This window comes from Pleurodeles waltl, chromosome 1_2, assembly GCF_031143425.1.
Source record: "Pleurodeles waltl isolate 20211129_DDA chromosome 1_2, aPleWal1.hap1.20221129, whole genome shotgun sequence".
Taxonomy (NCBI): domain Eukaryota; kingdom Metazoa; phylum Chordata; class Amphibia; order Caudata; family Salamandridae; genus Pleurodeles; species Pleurodeles waltl.
Genome location: NC_090437.1, coordinates 989,698,282 through 989,716,336, shown reverse-complemented (window position 1 = coordinate 989,716,336; position 18,055 = coordinate 989,698,282). Strand labels below are relative to the sequence as shown.

General features: G+C 45.0%; 1 protein-coding gene across 1 annotated transcript in view; it reads left to right on the top strand.

Annotated features, from left to right (window-relative positions):
* Window positions 1-3,840: 3,840 nt before the first annotated feature.
* Window positions 3,841-18,055, top strand: part of ATP10D (ATPase phospholipid transporting 10D (putative)) — a 614,572-nt gene continuing 600,357 nt past the window's right edge. The window contains exon 1 of the mRNA XM_069201689.1: window positions 3,841-3,902. The gene's annotated coding sequence lies outside the window, so the exon portion shown is untranslated. The remainder of the gene's footprint in view (window positions 3,903-18,055) is intronic.

Sequence of the window (18,055 nt, the reverse complement as noted above, 5' to 3'; positions counted from 1 at the left end):
TATACCCGAGGTAGGCAATAGAGTCTCTTGCTAATTTGCACTTCTCTGGGTTACCTGTTAGCCCTGCTTCGAGTAGAGTTTGAAATATCTCGGTTAAATGAAGTATATGCTGATCCCATGGCTCACTATATATAACTATATCGTCCAGATACGTAGCAACATAACCTGTATGGGGTCTTAATATCCTATCCATTAAATGCTGAAATGTGGCTGGGGCTCCGTGTAGGCCAAAAGGCAGTACAGTAAATTCATAAAGTCCTGACGGGGTGCAAAAGGCCATATTTCTTTATCTTGTGGATTTAGTGGTATCTGCCAATACCCTTTTGTGAGGTCTAATGTAGACAGGTATCGTGCTTTCCCTAGTTGTTCAATTAATTCATCCACTATAGGTATTGGATAGTTATCAAAATCTGAGATGGCATTCAGGTGTCAAAAGTCAATGCAAAATCAAATCTTTCCATTAGGTTTTGGAACTAAAACAACCGGAGAACACCAAGGACTAGTAGAAGGCTCGATTATATAGGTATCTAGCATACTTAATACTTCTTGTTCAACCAAGTTTCTACGGGCCTCTGGTATCTGAAAAGGTTGTAAACTGACTATTTTTACTTCCTTGGTGACTATATTGTGTTGGATAAAAGGGGTCCTTCCGGAAATTATGAGAAAGAGCTTCCTATGTTGTTGTAAAATACTTAAGAGTTGGGACTTGTTCTAACTGGGCAAGTCTGGATTAATATGAGGCACCCACTCTTGTAAATCTCCTTGCTGAGGGCATAAGTTTATCTCAAGAGGTTTTATGTTGTTCACTAACAAGACAGAGTCAACAGTCAGGTTTGGTATGTCCTCCTCTTCCCACTTCTTCAAAAGATTGATGTGATATAGTTTTTTTTTTTGGGGGGTATTGCGACAACTTCAAACGGTAAGTAACAGGGCTTACCCTCTCTAGTATCTCATACGAACCTTGCCATTTTGCCAACAATTTGTTCTCAGAAATGGGCAAAAGGACCAACACTTTCTCACCCTCATGTAATTCCCTCCAAACTTTGCCTGTATCATAATGTTTCTTTTTTTTTTGTGTCTCTTTGAGATGTGATCTAAAATCTTCCCATACTGTTTGTATCTGTTCCTTCAATTGTTGGGTATATTCGAGTAGGTCTTTGCTTTCTGATTCTGTTTCCTCCCATTTCTCTACCACCATATCCAAAAGGGTTCTGATTTGTCTACCGAATACTAATTCGAACGGACTGTGTCCGGTTGACGCCTGTACATGAGTTCGGATGGGGAATACGACTAATGGTATCTTCTTATCCCAATCCCTCCCTGAATCTGATACTGTTTTCTTTAGTAGGGTCTTAATGGTACGGTTATATCTCTCCACTAGTCCGTCTGTTTGAGGAGGGTAGACGGAGGTGCGAATATGTTTCACACCAAGGATCTGACATATTTGGGACATAAGGCAAGACATAAAAGGTATACCCTGATATGTTAAAAAGAAAATTGGGAATCCCACCCGGGAAAAAAAAAACACAATAGCATAGGCAATACTTTTCGGAGTCATGCTTGTCAAAGGGACAGCTTCAGGATAACGAGTGGCGTAGTCCACTAGGACTAAAAGGTACATATATCCTCAAGAGGAGGGGGTCAGAGGTCCCACTAGATCCATTCCTACCTAGGAAAGAGGAACATCAATGATGGGTAAAGGGTAGAGCAGAGCTTTCCGAATCATTCCTGGGTTAATCAGTTGACATCGGGGACACTGAGCACAGAATTTTGGATATCGGAAAACACCCCCGGCCAATAAAAACATCGCTGAAGGTACTCTTTGTTTTTTTCCCATCCATAGTGTCCTCCCCCCACCTGACTATGGGCTAAATGAAGTACCTGTATCCGATAAGGAGTGGGTACAACTATTTGGCTCTTTAGTACAGTTCCCTGCTGAACAACTCTATACAAGAGGCCATTCTGGACAAGAAAATAGGGACCCACCTGTCCTGTGGATTCTGTGACCGCATGAGCCGAGGCATGTTTTTCAGTGCGGGATCTTCCCTTTGACTGACTCGAAAAAGGGGTGGACTCGTGAACACTGATTTTTCTGTAGGGAAGAGAGGAAGAGAAATATTTTGAATGGCTCCTGGAAACGCTTTCTTCTGTTCTCTTTTCTTTCGTCTGCTTAACCACACTTTTACCTTACCCGACTAAATGGTGTTCTGTGAGAAGAGCGCGTCTTTTAGCCAGTGGTCAGTTATATTGTCTCCATTTATGCTTTCCAAGAGTTTAGGGAAGGTGCAGTAGTCCGTACCTATAATCATATCCTCAACTAAGTGAGGAATTATTCTACAATCAGGGGTTCTTCCCATTCTCTCCAATTTATTTTAATCTCAGCTATGGGATAACGTTTCGTATCCCCATGTATACAACAAATGGCCACAGATTTTTCCTGTCGCCACTGTTCCTTGGTTAGTAGTTCCACCTTCATAATTGATTGACTGCACCTGGAGTCAACCAATACATCAAGGGGTTTATGATTGACTAACATACCTTTGGTGTACCGAGTCGAGTTTCGGGCTGTGCATACCCCCCTGCCCCGGGTTATCCCTATTTCCATTGGTTCAGGTTTTGGAAGTCGTTGTGGACAGTTACGTGCAATATGCCACCATTCTGCACAATGATAACATTGGGGAGTTTAATTTGGTTCTTTATCTGAATAGCGTAAACCACTTCAGGACTTTTCAATACTCTGGGTCTGGGAATGGGACTAACAGGTTTGCCTGCTATTGCTTGTCCTTAGTGGTTATATATTTTGAAATCCGGGGCACGGTGGAAAGCACAAGCCAGTTCGATCACTGTTGCCGTTGTGACATTTTAATGTTGCTTAATCCAGTTGTGTGTCTGAGTAGGTAAGGCTTCTAAGAACTGTTCTAATAAGATAACTTATGTGCTAATAGGGCTCAACCACTTTAGTCCCAAATCTCGTATTCTATAATATAGTGCTCTAGGATTCTCCCTTGGCATCCATTTGGTTTTTCTAAACTTAATGCAATCATATTCAGTATCAAACCTCACTCGCTCTAAAATCGGTTTCTTGATTTCCCCATATGAAGTGGTTCCCCTGGGTCTACGGCCTGGTAGGCGGCTTGTAACGTCCCCATTAACAGGGGAGCGACATATTGTCCCCTTCCTTCTTGTGGCCAGTTCGCTGATGCTGCCACCCTCTCAAAATTTTTAAAGAAGGCATCAGGGTCTTCTCAGTCCTGGAATTTCTGCAATACCGAACTAGGTACGTTTGGATGGAGCCGTGTAGAGACTATTGTGTCTGTCAACTTTTGAATAGCAGTCTCATGGACCAACTGATTATTCTTGACATTTAAGGGCATTTTGCAAGGTTTCCCTATCGTTTCTGGCTTCTTGCAACTGTTCTTCCCATACAATCTGCAAATGTCTCTGTCCTTCCACTAATTGATTGATCATGTCCTCTAGGCAAGGTTTCCCCTCCATCGCTCCTTTTCCTGGTAAGGAGTTATCCCACTTCTGACACCAAGATGTGGTGGGCTATAATAAGGAACCCTTCAATGTCTCCCTCCCCTCCAATGTAAATGACTATTGGTCTGTATATATGTATTGGGACTTTTCTTTATTCCATCTTATTCTTTACTCTCCTGAAAGTATATTGTCGTTTTGTTCCAGATAACCTCTTTTCTCTTCTCTTTAGTAGTCTTTTCCCATTTCCTTCCCTTTCCCTGTCAATGTTTATTCTTCTTTTTGTAATGGTATCTCTTATCTTCCCCTTTTTCCTCTTATAATGTTCTCTTGTTGGATTTTCCTTTTCAGGCACATCTCAGGATTCAGTGACTTTTGCTCCGGGACATGAGAAGAGAACAAAAAAAAGGATATAGGAACAGGAGGTACGTTTTCAATATATTTCTTTACTCGTTCTTATTGGGTTAGGGCAAGTGAGGATGAGTGATTGATTGTGGATTCTTTTCCAAATGTCTTTTCTACCCTTTTATTCCCCATGAATGAGTGCAAGTGACGAAGAGCAGAAAAAAACAAAAAAAAACAATCCAGTATTAGGAATAGTTAATATTCCGACCATTTACTTATATGTTTTCCCCTTGTATTTTACCAAGGTTTATGCTATATTTCCTGACTGTCACCCTTTTCCCACTGTTCTTTCCTCTACAGAAATTGAACGAGCCCCGTATGTGGGTTCGTACCTGATCTAGCCACGTCCCTCCGGGGACTTGGCTGGGTACTGGGTTCCACGTCGGGAGTCTGTTGCCGTTTTTCTTCCTATCTTCAGTCGAGGCACTGTCTTCTGTCTCCTCGACTCTCATCCCAGGTGTATTATCTCTGGCGGCCACTGCGAAATAGAAGTGGTCTTCCTCGTCTTCTTGCTTCTGTTCGCCAGCTCTCTCTCTCTCCTCGTGTCTTCTCCATCGTCTTCCTCCTCTCTCGTTTCCCGCACTACCTGCTCCTGCATTTGAAGAGCATCACATTGTATGGACACTACGCTCTTGGAAGTGCCCCAGGGGTAGTTCTCCTTCGGCCCCTGTTGTGAATGAGGCTCCCTGATATCGGAATCCCTGGTACATGCATATAGAGGAAGTATAGATTTACTGTTCTTAACTTCACCTATACACCTTGAAGAAATTTTAATCTGAAGGTGCATAGAAGTGGAGTTTTCTGCCATCGAGATTCCTACCTCAATTTTACGGGAGTTCACCATTTTGGAGGTCAGAGCAATAGATCGGAATGGGCGTGCTTCAGCTGTGAAAATAGACTTTGCTTTCTCCCTGTGGTAAAAGTTTGTAAGTACAAGATTTCAGTGCCGTGCCCATTTCCAAAGTGTTCCTAATATGTCTGTTTTAAAGCTAGTTAATTACTTTCTCGTTATGGTGACAGAGCACTTTGCCTTGTGTATATTCTGGTTCAGAAGGCACTTTTCAATGAATCTTCAGTCCCAACTGAGGCAGACATAATATTGAAATACATTACAATAACTTGAAGAAAATTAGGCTTCACAATGAAGACAGAAAGTGGTTCCGTTTCAAAACCATAAAGGTTTATTAGAGGATTAGCAAAGTTACAAACTCAAATCATCAAATTAGATGTAAATCAATAATAAATATATGAATGCATTAGTCAGTATATATTAAAGCAATCCAAAGATCATAAAGAAAGAGAGACTGTTATTAAAATGTCATTGAGGAGAGGCAAGTAAGGGGGCTTGGCTTGGAGTCCATAAATGGCGGACGCATGAGCAGAGAGATCCGCTTCAGCCTATTCTTTAATCCTGCATAAAGGTGACTGAGGCTCCCGTCTCCTTTACTTCTTCGCTAATTTACCCCTGCAGATCCCCCGGCATGGTTCCGTGAGTTGAATACCCTGCTGAGAGAGCTGAAATGGGACAACGGCCGCAAACGTACCTCGCTATCGACTCTCTGCAGACCAGCCCACCTGGGTGGACTGGGCGCCCCAGACTTTGAAGCTTACTACCTGGTGTCCCAATTACAATGGGTAGCCGGGTGGTTCGCCGGGAAAGGTCAGTTAGACAGGTGCACCACCCATGAAGTAATTGACACAAATCAGATTACTGCACGCATGATAAATAGTAAGATATCCCCCCAGACGGAAAGCCTGATGACAAGAATAGCAATATCGTGTTGGAAGAGATGCGCAAAAAGGGTTGGTGTTGGCCCACCGTACTCACAGGCGCTACCATTATCAGTTATTGTGCTTGAACCAGGTGGGGACACTCCGGGGAGCTCGGGACTGGGGCCATGGAAGAGGGCGGGAGTGGAGACAACTGTGGGACTGTTCCGTGAAGGGGTCCTTAAGTCCTTCAATGATCTTATAGACGGAGGGGTCCCCCGGGGACAGTTCTTGCTGTTTCGTAAGCTGGAACACACCCTGAAAAAGCACTGGGGCACGATTAATGCTGAGCCTACTACTCATAAGGTGTTACATCTCCTGCTGACTGCGGGTGAGGAGGCCCACCTAATTACTAAATTGTATCGGGTCCAGGTTGAGGAAGGGTTGGACCCGCTATGCCCATTGAGGGAGAGATGGGGAAGAACGATGGGCGGAGAACTCTCAGATGCAGAATGGAACAGGGCATTGGCCTACCCTCGGGGGGTCGCCTGCAATACACGGTTGAGATATATCCAATATAATTACCTCCATAGGATGTACCTCACACCACCACGACTGACGCTAATATATGGCAGAACCCCTAGGGTATACCTGAGATGCAAGGTCGCAGATGCTGACTATGACCATATGGTATGGGACTGCCCGGAGATTCAGCTGGGCTGGGGGGCAGTAATGGCTGATCTATCAAGAGTACTCGAGATTTCCCTATCCCCGACTCCCGCTAGGTGCCTGCTGGGTCTTGGGAGGGGACGCCCACGAGGGAAGGTGGGAGGGCAATTTCTGGACTTAGCTCTAGTCCTTTATAGGAGGCTGATCACAAAAGGGTGGAAGGCCCCGGGATGACCCCCTCTGTCTGAGTGGAAACGAGACGTGTCGAAATGGTCCAGGGCTGAAATGCAAGCTCTGAGGAGGGAGGAAGCAAGAGGATGGCGTCAGAATCCAATAGCGCCCGAATGGGAGGACATGGTGACAAGTTGGGAAGACACAATGAGGGAGACGGGAGCACCCATGGAGGAGCCAGCAAATAGAGGCCCAAGTAGTCAGGAAGACACGGGGGCAGACCTCGGGCCACTAGAGAGCGTCCTAATGATGGAATAGCAAGTCCAGCGGTAGAACCAGTACTGTAATGACAGCCGAACCTAACTGGGAGCCCTGGAAGGCAGACATACACAGGGTATTGAAGGTAGCCCGGCCAGCAGGGCATGTAGGGAGTAAACGTAGAACAATTTCCCACTCACAAGTGAAACCCAAGCATGACAAACTCCAACAAATGTAGCTACTTGATCTACACAGTGCCAACAAGTTTAAGTTTGAGTTTAATGTTTAATTTTGATCTAACACAAGGTTAGCCTACACTGTGGACACAAAATGTAAATCACTCTAAGACACACACATTTGTGGGGAAATGTAGACAAGTGGGACCAGCGTACCGAATCTGAAGGAGCTCTACCGAGAGTCACAGTTAATATGAGTAACGTGATGTAATATTTCCAGAACAACAAAAATTAATCTGGGCTAATAACAACGATATCTGTGAATAGAATGAGAACTTGATTATGTCATAACATGATATATATTTGTATGGCAGTAATTGTTAAGAATAAAAATATATTAAAAAAAAAAAAAAAGTGACTAAGGCTGGTGTGGGAGGCACCCTTGCACAGCCTGATCCCCTGATAGGAACCTGCGGCACTTGAGAGCTGTGGTTCCTGGGCTGCAGACGGCGGGAGACACAGACGGTGACGAAGAAGTGACACCCCAGCCTACGTGACGGTAGGGGCGGTGCAGCAGGAGAGAAGGAGGTGCAGTGACATCACGGGCCCCGGAGCTGAGGAGCCCTGTGGCCAGTCAAGAGGAGTTACTGAGAGTCGGCTGCCTGGGAGAGGATTGGGCCAGGGGTGGGGCAATGAAGAGCAGCAACTGTGCAACTGTGTGTCCTGCACGAGCAGCCGGGGCTGTCCCCACACTCCTGAGAGACTCCTGGTCACAGCAGAGGGAGCTACGGACAGCCGGTAAGCTGGAGGGCCAAGCCATAGTTGGCAAAAATGTCTGGAGAAAAAGGGCAGCCCGAACTGAATTCGTAACTCAAGGGGCCACGCTTGGAGAAAACAGCACGTGAGTGGTCTGGGAGCCTCGTGAGCGTCCGCGACCCTGCTGTACACCTCATGAACTATGGGGATAGCTAGCTGGCTTGGGAGAGGTGGCTGAATTCGGGAGGACGCTCCTATGAAACAGCTGAAGGGGTAAAGAGGCACTTCAGCAGAGAACACAGGTACAGGACAGTGGCTGGTAGTTCCTTTCTTCCCCCTGGTCCTCTGATAAGCCTTGATGCCGACACCGGGGAGAACAGGCCCGCCTTGGGGGAGCCGCCACATTGCAGAGACCACCATGGGCAAGCCACAGAATTAAAAGAACATGATTGCCCAGGAGCCGGTGAGGCTTCCCTGGTGCAACAGGCGCTGGGGGAGATACCCAGGACATCAATAGGGCCTCCATCCATATGCACCTAGATAAAGTGCTGGCCACCATCGCAGACACTAAACAAGCACTGCAACAAGACATCAGTGCAGTGTCAGTAGGACTGGGTCAGTTAAGGGCAGAACACCACAAATTGGCAGAGAGAGTCAAAACGGAAGCAGCCTGAAGAACGACACGGGAACAACAAAGGTCGTTGTCCACGAAAGTGGAACAATGCTTTCCTGAACAACGACCCTGTTTTCCTCAGCCTTAACCACACATGTCTGAACAACGAACTTGCGTGGTTAAAGCAGAGGAAAACAGACTCAGGATCGGAGAGAGGACGCGGTCAGGTAAGTGGGGCTGGGGTAGGGGTGGGGGTAGATTTAGGGGCGTGGGTAGTGGTAGTTTTAGTTTTTAGGGGCGGGGTGGGGGGGTCACAGTAGTTTTAGGTGAGGAGCTGGGGGTTGGGGTAGTTTAGGTTTTAGGGGCAGGGTGGAAGATTGCAGTAGTTTTAGGGGCGGGACGGGGTGTTGGGGTAGTTTTAGATTTTAGGGGTGGGGTTGCAATAGTTTTAGGGGTAGGGTAGGGGATTGGGATAGTTCAGGTTATATGGGTGGGGGGTTGAGGTACCTTTAGGGGCGGGGTGGGGGTTGGAGTAGTTTTAGGTTTTTTACGGGCAGGGGTCAGGGTAGTTTTAGGGGCAGGGTAGGGGGTCGCAGTAGTTTTTGGTTTAAGGGGTGGGGTGGGGGGGTCGCAGTAGTTTTAGGGGCGGGGTGGGGTTGGGGTAGTTTAGGTTTTAGGGGTAGGGGTCGGGTACCTTTAGGTTTTTGGGGCAGGGGTGGGGGGTTGGGGTAGTTCAGGTTTTAGGGGAGGGGTTGAGGGTCGGGTAGTTTTAGGTTTTAGATGCGAGGATGGGGGTCAGGTACTTTTAGGTTTTTGGGGCAGGGGTGGGAGGTCGCTGTAGTTTTAGGGGCGGGGTGGGGGGTTGGTTTAGAGTTAGGATTTAGGGGTGGCGTAGGGGGTCGCAGTAGTTTTAGGGGCATGGTAGGGGTTTGGGGTAGTTTAGGTTTTAGGGGTGGGGTGGGTGGTCAGGGTAGTTTTAGGTTTTAGGGACAGGGGTTAGGGGGGTCGCATGCTGGAACAATGCATGCCATTCTACGCATGCCTTTACCAGGAATGCCTTTACAACGAAAAATCGTTAAGGTATTTGTGGTAAAGGCATTAGTGGTAACAACGCAGTCTTTGTTCCGACCGCGTTGTTCAGGCATGCGTGGTTCCAGCATGCATTGTTCCGACATACATTTGAGTTAAAATTTTATATGCCTTGGTGGAACACGCTGAACTGACTTGCACCGGTGTGGGCCTGCTGAGAAGGTGAAAGTCCTGGAACAAAGGGCAGAGGATGCGGAAGGCCGCAATCGTCGCAAGAACATATGACTAGTGGGACTGCAAAAGGGGTCTGAGGGCACCGACATGGTGATATTTCTGGAACAGTGGTTACAGAGAGAGGTAGCGCCGGACTGCCTCACTCCCTTCTTTGCATTAGAAAGGGCCCACAGACTTGACTAAATTTCAAAGATCGGGATGTCATACTCCGTAAAGCATGCAACAAGGGACACTACCTACTGGGGAACAGAAAGGTGTTGGTGTTCCCGGACTACACTGCCAGAGTGCAGACACAAAGGGTTTCTTATCAAACAGTGAAGGAGGCCCTCAGGGAGGAAGGATTGCAATATTCACTGATGTTCCCGGCGAAATTATGGCTCATTCAGGATGGAACTACACACTTCTGCACCTTGCCCGAAGAAGCCTGGGCTTGGTTTGACGCATATAAGGCAGAGCACCACGCCCAACACCCAAAAGTAAACCTGAGTTACCCGACAGACGACCAAGGACGAAACCTAAAGGCAAATGAGGGGATCCTTCCGGACCAGACCTTCTCCCTCGCAGACGGAATGGGAGAGAGTGGCGGCGCTACAGGCTGTGGCAGAAATGGCGATCACGCTCTGAGTTGATGACAAATCAGATGACGTATCGGACCCGGGCTCGAGAGTGTCTGGCTCTGGGTCCTCACGTTTATTGGAGGAAGGTTTGCCGGTTGTGACCCCACAGACTGCTAAAGACCTTATGTGAGGGCGGAGATACTGGACTGCTTCCCCCAGAGGACCTGGGTGGCCAGTGCTGCTGTGCCCATGGACAAAAAGGTCTGTCCCTGAAGCTGTGTTGGTAGTACAGGGGGGTGTCAATGGTAGCCTGGATCCTGAGAAACCAGATGAAGTCTTACTTTGTGTTATATGAGGTTGGAGTGGAATGCTGGTTTGAGACCTTCCTTGCTCCTCCCTCATAGGAAGACTTCCATCCCAGGGAAAAGGAAATGGTGGTCTTCTACTAAAGCTTTTGTTTTCTAGGTTTGCCCGGGGGCAAGGGAGTTATTTGTGGGAACTGTTGTTGCGGATCTTGGGGGTCAGAGGGATGCATAGGGCAGAGTGGAGAACCCATTGGAGAATACCACACACATGCATGTCTATGGCGTGAATGGATGAATCAAGGCCTACAGTGTCATTTGTAACCTGGAATGTGAGATGAATGGGATTGGCTGCTATGAGATATAAAATCCACAGATATTTATAACGCAGAGGGGTGCAAATAGTTATGTTGCAAGAGACCCACTTAGTACAGGGTGAGGTAGAACAACTACACCATGCACATTCGGCCTACTCAAGGTGTTGAAGTAAACCTCAGCAAGGCCTACTAGTGCAAGGGGTTCACCTTTCTCTGCACGAAGTCCTCAGACCATGTAGGAAGAAGTTGGCACAGAAACTGAAATAAAAGGCAAAGTTTATTAACCTCATGAGGTGGTACTGCAGTTCAAACAGTACCCTTCGGTAATGTTTGAAGTAGCACACTGAACTGAGAGAGCATGGTCATTTTATACCCACGCAGGGGCTAAAAGAAGGTGGTACAATTATAGAAGCAAGACTTGCATACATGTAAGGTCATGTGGAAATGCACAGTCGACCGGTAGGAGGAGCTGACAGTTTTCAAGGACTAACAGCTGCAGACCTTACTAAGCATGTGCGAAAGTGGGAGATGCTAAATATAACTTGTCACTAGGCAGATTTTCAAGAGTAGTTAACAGAAAGGTAGGACAGAGCACATGGTGAGCACATGGCAGCATGTGGCAAAGAAAATGGCTGCCATGAATACAAAATGGATTCCGCGAAATGTTCACAATAGTTACTAAATACAAGATGTCTTCTGCTAATGCTTAATCTAATTGCTGCTAAACTACAACAGACGACCCTTTCAGCATTAGCTGAAGACATTCGTCTTTCTAGGATAATCTAAATATTCATCTTGTATATTTATGCTCATCATTTCAGCTATTTCCTTATCTAACATATGTTGTGCTTTCATTTCTGTAATATTTCTTTTGGTAGGCATACAAGCAGTAATACACATGGAACAGAACATTTGACCACACTGAATACAGATACAGCATGTGAAAAATATTGCAGTCATTACACACAGGATAGTCAGTAGTTTCCAGCCCCAGGCGGAAACAAGAGCCCAAAACCATCCAGAAGAAGTCCAAGTACCAGTCTCTGTGTGGATTTCTGCAGCAATTTTATGCAATTTAGATATCGCATCATATACTGAAGGTGAGTGATCGGGAATGAAAACACAGCAACTACTAACGATGATGCGACATGCACCACCTCGGTCAGCTAATATCACATCTAGTAGCATACGATTTTGGAGCGCTACAATCCTCGCAATTTGGAGCTCCTCAGTAATATTCCCAAGTGCCAGAGCTGCCTGATTGGTAACAGCTTCCACAGCCCTAGTCAATCGTCTCACTTTCCTACTGTTTAACACAGCACCCACAAAGGGGAACAACCCTAAATTAAAATCAACATATTGTTGCAGGCTAGTATCCGTTTGGTCTACCTCATTTGTACTTATTGCCCTTTTATATCTCTTTTTAACGATGTCATTGAACAGTTTAAAATCTCGGTGATATGATGCAGGGGCCAAAAACACAGGGGGTAATAGAAAAGATACATAACACACACCTGACCACCCAACAGGTAGTTGGTAGTATCCATAGTTACCACAAACAAAATATGTATTATGTGAAGCTGTAAAACTACTATTATTTACACCCTCAATAGTTAAAATCAAGGTACAATAGCTTATCCCTACTGGAATTCGCCCAATGCTACGTATACATAAATCTGCTTTAGTTTTTGTAATGGAAATCACAAATTGTTCTTTCTTATCAGCGTCTCGTATATTTGTGAAGACGTATGTTATTGAAACATTGTCCGGTTGATACTCTTCCCATTCCCATTTAGTTCCTTTGGCTTGGGGATACCCATCTTTGTCTTGGTAGCATACTTTATTAAGACGAAAAAGAAGTCCGCCCTCTGTGCGTTTTCCAGATGCAAACAAAAGCGTGTACCAAGCTTGACAAGAACCATTGTGTGAAAAAGGAAGAGGAATGAAAGGTGTTCTTCCTTTCTTTTGATACGCAGGTATCATTCCACATACCCAACAGTTAGTAGTATTTGTAGCATTATGAGTATGATGCAACATCTGAATGAAAGTATTATTGAAGTACGATTGACGGTGCTTCTGCTCCTGATAGGGAAGCGTAAAGTAATAGTGATCCTCTGGTACTGGAGTAGTAGCAACAAAAAACTCACGAGCAGGAGCCTTCTTTTCAACAAACCAAGTGATTATTGCTATAATCACCAAAACAACAACAAACCCCATAGTACTAATGATCAGTTTGTTATTCATTTTAGCAACAGTGATAATCGACCCTTTCAGAAATGAATTAAAAACAATCGTTGGAGCTCTTATCCCTGGGCAGCCGCTGATTTCTTCACCACGGGCCAAGACGGGTGTCACTACTCTAATGCATGGCTGATCCCCCCCCCTTGCCACATTGGCTCTCTGTTTCACTAACCCAGGGCGGTAGCTCAACCAGTTTTTTTCAAAACATTTTCAGATTCTTTCCTCAGTCTCAAATTATATTGCAACACTCCAGAAGTCATATGGTCCGGGAAGCCCTCTGCAGATTCGTCAGGTGATATAGCACGGCCTTTCTCCGTAGTCAAAATCTCTTGATGATCGGTCAGCTCAGCAGGTTCCACCAAGGTAGGTAGCACTGTCTTGCAGTGAGTACTATGGACCCAATTCTTTCGGTTCGTCACTCGAACTGCTGTCCTTGTCGCAAGGAGCACCTGTTCTTGGCCTCGCCACCTTGGTTCCAAGCTGCTTGATCTTTCAAAGGACTTAATCATCACCTGGTCACCAGGTCAGAGTTCATGGCCTTCACCTGTAGATCTGTCAGGAAGTGCTTCTCGAACCTGTTGATGAATAGAAACCAAATTGTCGGTTAACTGTGCCAAATAATCATTCATCAGGACACAAGGTACATCATATACAGATTTTGGTTTAGGAACTCCCCAAATGTTCATTGGCCTCCCGAAAACCACTTCATATGGGCTAAGGCCAAGTCGAGAGTGTGGCACTGACTTAATAGACAATAATGCCAACGGTAATGCATCCGGCCAAGTTAAGGATGTGGAAGCCTGTATCTTCGCTAACTTCAGCTTCAAAGTAGCATTATACCTTTCCACCAACCCTGCTGATTGTGGGTGGAAAACCGCATGGAACTTCTGATCCCTAAGCCTTTCAGGACATACTTAATAACTTCCCCAACAAAATGAAGTCCGTTATCACTCCATAAAAGTCTGCAAACACCAAACCTAGGGAAAAATTCTTTCAAAAGCACCTTCACTGTGGTAATGGCAGTATTATCCTTTGTGGGGTACACCTCTATCCATTTACTGAAGGCACATACCACCACCAAGACATACTTTAAATTGTTGCAGCGTTCAAGCTGAATATAATCCATTTGTAGAACTTCAAAAGGTGCAGTTGGTGTAGCAAACCCTCACGCAGGAGTACGTGTCCCTTTTCCAGGATTGTATTGTAAACAGATCAAACAAGACTGTCTTACTCTCTTAGCTGTACTGGAAATTTCTGAATGCTCCCAAACTTGCGAAAGCAACTTCGTTATTGTTGAAGCTCCAACATGTGCCAGCCCATGTGCCATCTGAACCATAGGTTGTACAAAAGCTATAGCCAATTTCCATTTATCCATCTGCTTATTCCGCCAACAGCCCTCATCATCCAATTCTCCATCTTCAGACCATTGCTCACGTTCTTTCACAGAAGCAGATTTCTGTATATCTAATACGTCTTGTCTAACATTATGCCAACGTTCAGCTTGTGACTTCACTACATACATAGAAGTAGTACTTCGCTGCATCGCAGTCTCACGTGCTACGCGGTCTGCAAGAGCATTACCTTGCCCTATCTTATCGGTCACTTTCTTGTGTGCACTACATTTCACAATAGCTAGTTTCTTTGGATATGTCAATGCAGTCAAGAGGTTATGCACTAATTCTCCGTGCATTATCTGTATCCCGTGGGATGTGAGAAAGCCTCTCTCCTTCCAAAGCAAACCAAAATCATGAGCCACTCCAAAAGCATAGTGGCTGTCTGTATAAATGTTCACACATAAGTCAGTACTAAGCTCACATGCTCGTGTCAAAGCTATTAGTTCAGCTGCTTGAGCTGACTTCTGTGGTATACGAGCTGTCTCCACTACCGTGTGTATTGTGGTGATTGCATATGCAGCTGAGGTCGTACCATCTGGCAACTTCAAACAAGACCCATCAACCCACAATTCCCCATCTACATCTGGAAGGGGCGTATCTTGTAATTCAATACGACCCTTTGTCTGTTCTTCGGTAAGGAATATACAATCATGTGTTTCTTGTGACTGAGGCTGAGTCACCGGATATGGCAACAAAGTGGCTGGATTTAGTGTTGCACATCTCTTCAGTGTAATGTGAGGAGCCAGCAATGTCAACTCATATCCTGTTATACGAGCGCTAGTTAAATGTTGTGTCTTTGTTTGATTTAAAAGAGCATCAACCGCATGGGGTACTAACACCAACAGCTTATGTGACAAAACTATCCCTTCACTCTGACGTATTGACACAGCTGTTGCAGCAACTGAACGAAAACACCCAGGCAACGCTCGAGCGACAGGATCAAGTACTGCTGAAAAATATGCACAGGGACGCTGCTTATCGCCATGTGTCTGTACTAAAACTGACAATGCACATCCATCTTTTTCAAGTACGTAAAGTGCAAAAGGCTTCATGTAATCTGGAGTACCTAACACTGGTGCTGAACAAAGGGCTTGTCGCAGCTGCCTGAAAGCAGTCTCACATTCATCTGTCCATGGGAGGGGCATTGCAGTATCTTTAGTCAAAAGTGCTAGCAAAGGTTTGGCAATGTGTGAAAACCCTAATATCCATTGCCTACAAAAAGAAGTAAGACCAAGGAATGCACAAACATCTTTCTGAGTAGAGGGTACTGGTGTGTCTAAAATTGCTTGAATACGATCTGATGTAAGTGCACGGCCCTCCTTAGACAAAAGGTGACCTAAATAGGTTACCTTTGGTCTACAATATTGCAATTTCTTTCGTGACACTTTATGATAGTGTGAAGCAAGAAAAAAAGTAAGGACAAAGTGCACTTTTCACATTGCTCAGGGGTATCAGGCGCCAACAAAATATCCTTGACATATTGTATGAGAGCCACACCTTCAGACAAAACAAAAGAATCAAGTTGCCGTTTTAACGCTTGACTATAAGTACTTGGACTCTCCGTATAGCCTTGAGGAACTCTGCAAAATCTATATGATCGTTTATTCAAAGTAAAACCAAACAAATATCGGCTGTCAGGATGAATAGGGATCGAAAAGAAAGCATTCTCCAAGTCTATCACAGAGAACGTAGTTGCTGTCGGGGGAACCAAAGTAAGAAGTGTTGTGATGTCAGATACCACAGGATATTGTGGTATCACAATCTTATTGACTTCTCGTAAATGAATAATGAATCGGTAAATCCTGGTATCAGTATCCTTTTTCAGAATAGGAAGAATCGGACTGTTACAAACATTATACAGAACTTCCTCAACAACTCCAACTGCAATAAGATCATGCACAATTCGTGTGAGTGCTTCTTCGCCCTCCTGTGAAATTATGTATTGAGGCAAACGTGGCAATACAGCTCCCTCCTTGACACTAATATGTACCGGTGGAATAATCATTTGTCCCACATCAGTATCTGAAGTAGCCCACAAAGTACTAGGGAGTGAAGCTAATGCAATATCCTCTTTAACAAGACAAACTCTTTCCATCACAGGATGATTATCATTTAAAATAACACGCACCCCTTCAGGAGAGCATCGTATTGTAGCCCTGAAATACTTGAGCATATCAAGACCCACAATATTGTCTGGTGTATTTGGAGAAAGCAAAAATGGACATGGAGCAGTAAATTTATCAACATGGAATGCAAGTGGTTGTGACAATGGGCTAGGGGAAGGTGTTCCATCGAAACCTATCGATGTAATGGTTAAGCCAGACAGGGGAGCCCTTGGAATCAATTGTTTAGACAAGGCGCTACGAGTAGCTCCTGTATCAACCAGTAACTGATCAGTAGAACCCAAAACATGTGCTGTAACATAGGGACCCCTCTGATCTACTTGAACTTCAACTGATTCCTTACCCCATCCTAGGCAATCCTATGCATAAGCAGAATCTTGGAAATCAGGCTGCACATGGTTAGACATCTGGTATTGGTTCTGTCTATCAAAAGTGTTAAACCCATCCTGCCCTCGTACATTAGCATCAACCCTAGCATGATCATTCGTGCTTCTTCTAGGTCCTGAATATCCTGAGCGATTTCTCATTTGTCCCCAACCACATGAACACTGCTGAACACGTAGTGCTGGACAATCGGCAGCCCAATGCCCAAATTTCTTACAATACGCACACTGATCAACAGACACATTTGAACGAGTGTAAGAAGAACCATAAGATCCACGTCCACCTCTATCACTCCCTCTAAAAGGCGGACCATAAGCTTGAGCCAACATAACCTTCGTCTTTAATTCTTTAATCTTTTTCTCCTCGCTACCCTTTGCTTCTAATTCCTGACGTTCATAATACTGAGCCATAGTCAAAAGAGAAACCGGAGTAGAGGTAATCCATGAACTTTCACTAGCTTTTAGACAACTAGCTATTCCTGGTAACAGATGTGTGACATATTTATCGACAAACAAATGTCTGCCCGTATCATCTGACAATAACTGGCCGCTAAAATCATGAAATGCTTCTTCAAAGCGTGTAAAGAAATCAGAGACCAATTCATCTGCCTTTTGCTTACAAGACGCTAAAACAGTCCAATCTATCTTTTTAGGGGGAATAATCATTTTTAACTTAACCAATATGGCTGCAGGAAGATCTAGAATCAACTGATATGGCTTTTTCGCAGGTTCCCTGTCCCCGTCCATCTGTTCTAATTCTTTCCATGATGCCCCAAAAACTGCACGATCATCAATTTTACGAACAGTTCTCCACATATCTGGTGGTAGTATCAATCCGAAAAAAAATCAATGTCAGCCAAAGTCATAGTACAAGAACTAATTCCTCCCTCAACTTCCTCATAAAACGTGGCTAGATTTTTCCGCGGGTCAGGTAATGCTGTTTTAAGTGCCATTACATCTGCCCTATTCCAAGGAGTATACACCCAATTATAAATAAAATAACCCTTAGCATCAACAGAAGTTTTATCATCACTTGTACCCAATCCTTTAGGAGGAACATACAAAGGCGCGGCCTCCCGCATTGGTTTCACGTGAACTATCATAGTCTTATCTGTTCCGAAGATGGAAGCTTGCACCCCATCGGTCTGAGATGTCCGTGCAACTACGTCCACAGCCCTTTTCTCCTCTTGCAAGCGGACTGCCGTAACACATAATTTCACCCATCGCCTGATTGCATCAG